Source organism: Apteryx rowi, unplaced genomic scaffold, assembly GCF_003343035.1.
Source record: "Apteryx rowi isolate R43461 unplaced genomic scaffold, aptRow1 scaffold_21, whole genome shotgun sequence".
Taxonomy (NCBI): Eukaryota; Metazoa; Chordata; class Aves; order Apterygiformes; family Apterygidae; genus Apteryx; species Apteryx rowi.
In genome coordinates this window covers 588,455-595,642 of record NW_020448419.1, presented here as the reverse complement: position 1 = coordinate 595,642, position 7,188 = coordinate 588,455, and positions in this window count along the sequence as shown.

Here is a 7,188-nt window from a genome sequence, read left to right as displayed (position 1 = left end):
GTTATTAGCTACATAACTGTCATGTGTACATAAAGCACCCTGCTGTACAGACAAAAGACTGGAAAAGTTTCCTGGAGAGTTTCTGCTATTGAAAGAATAAAAATTGAAGCAGTGGGGTGAACTTTTGGTTCACAGACTCAAATACTGAATGTTAAACCTGGCTGAGAGAAAATCACTTTATTCTGATAACCGGATTACTTAGAACAAAAATAGAGAAAATTAAGAACTGAAGAGCAGAAAATTAAGGTGGAATGCAATTTAAAGAGTAAGTAGATGATGCAGGCTTTCATTTTCATCCCCCCCAGTGTCCAGCTAATTAAAATTACAATCAAAATGAAAGTCTAAACTTGTAAATATCTTTAGCTAATGATTTTGTCTTTTTAATCATCGTCACATTCAAAGACTTTATTTTATTCATTTAGAGCTTTACAATAAAATGAAATTGTTTTTCTCTAGTAAAATCCTTTTAATTTTCTTTATCTGTTTCTTTTTACATCATACATTATGTATTTTTCTTCTTTCTTTCTAATTTCCGCACAATATTGTCCCTACTTTTATAGTCTGTGCACCTCTTATGCACTTACTTAAAACTATTATAAAGTTAAATGTAATAAAGTGCTATAAAGTCAACTTTTTGCTTAGCATAAAACCACCAGAATTGTATCTATGAGCTTTAAAAGTAAGAGACAAACACTATAGCTTTCTTCATAAAGTACATATGCAGATATGGTGTACTTTTAAGTCACTGATCATATATGACTTTAAATTTACCCAGAACAGCAGCTATTCAACATCTTTGTTTCTAAGACAAAGAATGGATTTGCCCCAATTTACAGAATGCTATTTGTGCATAATGGCTGAATTTTCTGTGATCTTCAGACCATTTTGTTAAATAGTTCAAGAGTAACAATTAATTAAAGATAAATTCTTTAAAGTACTGGGAAGCAATGTCTCACCTTTCTGACCTTAGTGTTCTAAAAATTACAGTGTTCATTGTCAATATACTTTGCACTTACCAACAATCTGGGAATACTGGATAATTTTATCATTTAAAAATGCATATAAGTTTAGATCCTTCTTGTTTTCCATACTTATGTTACCATGAAGTTTATAAAAGAGTATATTTAGCTCTGCTTCAAAATTTATGTTTTTATTATGTAAATTTTTTTAACTGAGTGTGAGGAAACCTTGAAAATACATGGAAAATGATGCTCAGTGACATGCCTTATGTCTTCACGACCTCTCCCATTTTGGATAATACAAGCACTATTTTTTAAATTGCTAGACAACATTGATTTATAATGGACACTATAATTTGAAGGTTGGAACTTAGCTAATCGTAACAATATATTCTAACACCATATTAACACAACTTTTATTTAGTAACATAGTTCATTTCAACCTCAGTGTCTTTTGTTTGATGCAGCTACACTGTTAAATCTGAGGATTCTGAACTGAACCCTGGCAATGAGAAGTCAGACTGTAGATTCTGCTCTGTGTTTGAGAGTTGTTTTTCTATCCCTACAGTATTTAGAAAATCCCATAAAATCACAGTGGCAACACTTAAGTGAAATACCACAGGCTCAAAATACTGAGAGATTCAGTGGCTGGCTGATAGACAATAATTTAGTGAGAACACAGCTAAAGGTGCTAAATCAGATTCTCTAATAACTTTATGGAAAAACACCTCTGAGTTTCATATCTGTACTGACTGTCGCAGGTACAACAACTCATGTGTGTACAGGAATTCCCATTAATATGAGAACTCAGATCATGGGTGTATTTATAACTTTAAAAGGTTTTCAACCTATCTGTGAGGATTTATATTGTCAGTTATCACTGTGGTATTTGAATTATTTCCAGGTAAAATCTATTAGCAGAACAGAAGATCCTCAAGTCTATCATGAAGTGTCTGTCAAATGTTTTGGGGGTTATAAAACTTCTAGCTTGGACAAAACAACGTCTTTGTTTGAGTTGTTATCTTCAATTTGGTTTTCTTAGGAATTAAGTTTATGGAAAGGCAATGTTAGCAGTACACCCTTGCTAGCAACATAATGATCAGTTTTATATTTACACTGATGCATATATATACACATCTTCACTGAAATATTCTGGCTTTACATTGGTAAAAGCAAGGACAGATTTTGGCCCAAGACCATCTTTTGGAATCTTGTAACAACATATATTCACTGGTTCTGAAAGGCAACCTTAATCTGGCTGCTTGGAAGATCTCCAAGAGTTTGTGCTCTGCAAGGTTTGAAAGGGATTAACTGCATACTTTTGTGCCTTTAGAATCAATACAACATATGGATTGGCCTGGTTGTCCTGAGTTGCCACTAACTGCAAAGGGAATATTTATATAATTCAGGAAGATGTAATTGGGCTTAAAGGGTCTGTGTTCTTTATGCACAAAAGTTAATTTATGTGAATGCATTAATGTTCATACATCAGTCATCACTGGGTCATCTGCCAGAGTGCCAATATTTTACATATATGTACAAAGATGAACATAAGCTTGAGAGCCCTCTGGACCTAAGACATTTTAAAATATCCAGTGCTTTACACTTTATTATTTTATACTGTTAGCAAATCAATCAGTGTTCCTGGTTTTGTTACCAGTGTATTTTTTTCTAATATTAAGTTCTTAAGTATAGAAAATAATTGCATTTAAAATCATAAGAACAAAGACACATCTGCTGCTCGAGACACTTTTGTTAACAGCAGCACTCCATTGCTCTGAGGTATACAACAGAGGTGGCCAGAGTCACCATTTCAGTTTGTGAACCATTAATAATGCAAAATGGATTTAAAATAGCCAGAGATAAAGTACAGTGTAAGACAACTCTATGCTAATCAAAAGAAATATTCTGTACCAAAAGCTTCTGGTGTAAGACGAAGGAAGGGGGATACATGAGGAATGTTCCAGTAACAGGCTGTGGGTTGGAAGGACTGTAATAGAAGGGGAATCCTGGTGCTTCTCACCTGCATGCTCTTCCAGGGGCTGATCTAACATCCCACTGTTTCCAGAAAAGGTGATTTGGCTTGTGGTTGTGCCCTCCTGATGCTTTCTTCACATCAGCTCTGGTGCTCATGTCACAGCTTCAGTGAGCCAGGCCAACCTAAAATGAATTAATCAAAAAAGCAATTAGTTTTTGGCCAGTGAGTAAACTGACCCAGTTTACAAGGGGATCGATCAAGAACTAGAGTTGGCCTAAGTTATAAAAAGGGACTGCAAGGCCAGGAACAGGGTGAAGGGAGGAGCAGGACTGTCCTTCACAGCAACAGTGAGTCATTCAATTGGAGCAGCAGCACAGTAAAACCTCATTCAGAATACAACCACGGCCTGCTGGTTTAGTCACAGAAAACTAGTCTCAATGGCTGCTATTGTGTCTGAGCTGTGATTCAAGTAGTAGAAAATCAAATCTCAAGAGGGGACAGCTCCTTCTTTAGCTGAGGACGGGGTTTAGGTGTTAATTTTTGTCCAGGACACCAGTTTAGTTTCACTGATTTCCCGTTTATTCTGATCACATAGAGATATTCTTCCTTGTAGTCATAAGCAAGCTACTTAGACTTTAATGAAAAAATAGTAGCACCACATGCTCTTTAAACTATTCTTTTGCTATATTTAAATATGAGTCTCTTTAATATGCTTTTGCCTTTCAGAATTCAGTAGGGCAGGAACTCTGAAACTGTAGACTATGGTGCACTTCGCAGAGTCCTGAACAGAACCCAGTGCAGTAGCTCTGTGTTTTTAGGTCTGACACACTGCTTAAAAGACAGCTAAAATATACTAAATACTTTTCTAGTATGGCTTTTCCATAGAAACAACTACTGCTTTTATCACCAGATTTTATGTGATCACTAAGTAGAAGAGGAATTACCTCAGAAGAGAGGGACTCTCTGAAATAGAGGTGCTCTGTATCAAAATACAGCCTAAAGTATGAAAGTTTGAAAATATTTGATCGACAGTGTTGCACTCTTAGTAACATTGACCTTCAGTGGCTTGAAATACTATTGTAATTTTTCAGTTTGCTTTTACAAAATTCCAGATTTCATAAACATATTATTATCTTTCCATTATGATTACTTATTACCTCTAAGGTCTACAATGCTTTTCTGTAACTTCTAAATGGAAATGGGATTAGGATGAGATTCTGTCACTCAGGGGATTTGTGGGAAAAGGTGGGGATACGCAAAGAAAAGGTCATTTCTTAGGGGCAAGATGAGTAAAATGACACTGACTTATGATGAAGGACAGCAATAACAGTATTAGCAATTTTGCATGTTTCTAAATTGATTATTTTATGTTGATGATAGTAATGTAGGAGACTAATGCACTGTTATTTTCTTGCCTTTCATAATATCTTTAAATAAAAAAAACACGCTGCTAAGAAAATTGTATTATTTCAATGGACTGTTTTTTAAGTTACTGAGTGGTTTCACATGAATTCTGTCTTCTGTGAATATCTGGTTTGTCTCTGACAGTTCACAGGATAATTTTATTAACAGAATCCAGCCCATAAGATATTCAGGAATTGTTACCTTCAAGTGATTTGTCTTTATACTGTGCATTTTGTCACTCCAGTCATGATTTTTTAATTTTGATACCTTAACTGGCTGAGCGGAAGATTTAAAAGGACAAATTATTAATAAACTCCATTATGATTCTTTTGACAAATAACGATTGTGATCAAATTAGTGAGGGTGGCCTATGGCTGAGAGATCAGATCAGGATTCCTTTGCTTTAAGATGCGTATCTGTCAAATCTCTTTGTTGTTTTTAACTTGTTACTTTCCTATTTTAAGAAAGCTGAAGGCTGTGCGCCAGATCCAAATAACAGGACGTTTCAAGTAGGCTAAATTGCATTTTTATATGATGTTTAAAATTGTACAGTACACAGTATAAGTTAATGATTATAATAAATGTTCTCTAGATCCCAGTACTAAAACGTTTTATGGTTCTGGTATTACAATATTTTTATTTAGACACATTACACAGTAATTGCACTTGGCTAAAGTGATTTGACATTTCTCATAATGTTAGGGACTAAGATAAACATGGCCAAAAGGAAAAAAAAAAAGTCTTTAGTTTTGCATTTAATGCTATCAAAAAATAATCTCTGTACCTGGTAAAGTTCAGGATACTTAGTAATTAAATAAGGTAATTTCTAGTGTAATGCATAGTGAGAGAAAGCAACTCAAGAGAATAAATGTTTTGATCAACCTCAAATTAATAAATAATACGAAGGATGCAAATTACTATGAAGCACTGCATTAACTGCTCCAGGTGAGCCATGCTCGTAATGAAATGCACATGAACAGCATTAGTGAGCCAACTATGGGCGCACAGCTTAAATATAATACCATTTATAAACTGTTTGTGCATATATTTGGAAAATGTTTTTTGAATTGGTAACTGAATGTTATAGTGGCCAGAATTCTTTGAAGCAAAAAAAAGGTGACTAGAGCAACATTCCTACTTGCAAAGGAAGTGAACTGCTAGAACGTGTCTTGCTCAGTAACACTGATAATTTGCTAGAAATCTGGAAATCATCAGTGACATTTGCAAGGTGTAAAAACATGTTAAACCAGCACAGAGTACATACTTTTATTACCACATATTCCTGAAAAATTTACTATGATGAAGAATTTAAGTGGCAATTCTTGGGACTCTGCTTTCACCTCACAAGCAACTTTTCTTAGCACATACTACATTTGATGCTTGGATGAAGCCATAGCAAATCACTGACAGAATTTGGATAGGACAGAGGAACTGTGGCAGAATATAAAGAGAACACAGGAACTTTGACATCTGTCTCAAATGAGCAAACAAGGCTTCATCTTCATTCCCTGTCCTCACACAGTAGCAGCATTTCAGCCACTGCAACAACATAAGACTACCCATCTATTTCCATGCAATCCTCCTGAATGAACAAAATGCAGCTCTCCCAAGCCACAGGAATGGGAATTAGCAGCAAGTACATTCTTGTCTTTCTCTTCGCTTCCCCTCCAATTCTCCTCCTGTCCTGGAGGAACTGAGCTGCTGCCAGCAATTAAACAGAGACAGTGCCTCTCTGCCATAAAAACTTACAGCAAGTAATTGCAGCCACTTCTCATTTCCCTGGCCTGGAACAACTGAGCTCCTGCCAACTAATACTGCCTTTTCTATACTTTGCAAACCCTTCTGAACTCTTTTCTACAGCACTGAGAAGTGCTGGTTCAAAGACATGAGAGATTCAAGGTACGTTGGGAGAAATAACTTCTTCTGTTAGATAATATAGCTGGAAAAGTTGCCAAGCTTCTAGGCACAGTCTCTTCTTATCATGTCCAACAACAGAGCCTTTATCAGCTGGTCTATAAATATATGGTTCTCCTACAAACCTTCCTAATATGATATAGGTTAATCAGATTATGTTTCCTCTTGTTTGCAAGGGAAGCAGCCTTGCAGATTCCTGAGATTCAGCTGCTAACCCTGTAACACACCTCTTAAGTGACTTTGGTAAGTTACTTATCTCTTTGTTAAGCTGCTTTTTCTCTCTCAAACAGAACATTTAGGTAGCAACTGCCTCTCACTGTGTTTTGCATGATGTTCAGCCTGCTGCAACCTCAGTCGTATGCAAGGTTGTAGTGATTCCTGCAACCTATTCCTATGTTTCAGGAAAGCCTATAACATATATAAAAAAAAAAAAAGTTGTCTTTCTTAACTCTTTCTCCGGGCTCTCCCCAGTACGGCAACCATCAGATTCCAGCAGCAGCCAACACAGAAAAGTGAGCAAGGCCTTCATCCCAAGACTTGCGTGAGCGGGGCAGCAGAGCTCTGATCACCCTCCATACGGCGTGTGGGAAAGACCTGTACAATTCCTCGAGGAGCAACCCGTGAACCAAATGGGCCAGAAGCGACCACTTCCTCGGCCTGGGACCCACACAACTCTCTCACACACACACCCTACCCGGGCTGTGTATTTAGACCACTGCTCGACGGCTTTCCTTAGCCCCGGGCATGGGTCCCCTCAGGACGTGCGAAGGTGTGAGGACACCCCTGGCGTGAGGTGTGAGGTGTGAGGTGTGAGGACAGCACAGCACAGCCCGGCTCGGCTCCCCGAACGCCACGCTCCCGCGCGCGCTGCAAACGGCTGCTCACCGGCGCCGCCCCCCAGCACCGCCCGCCTCACGGCGCTCCCGCGCGCGG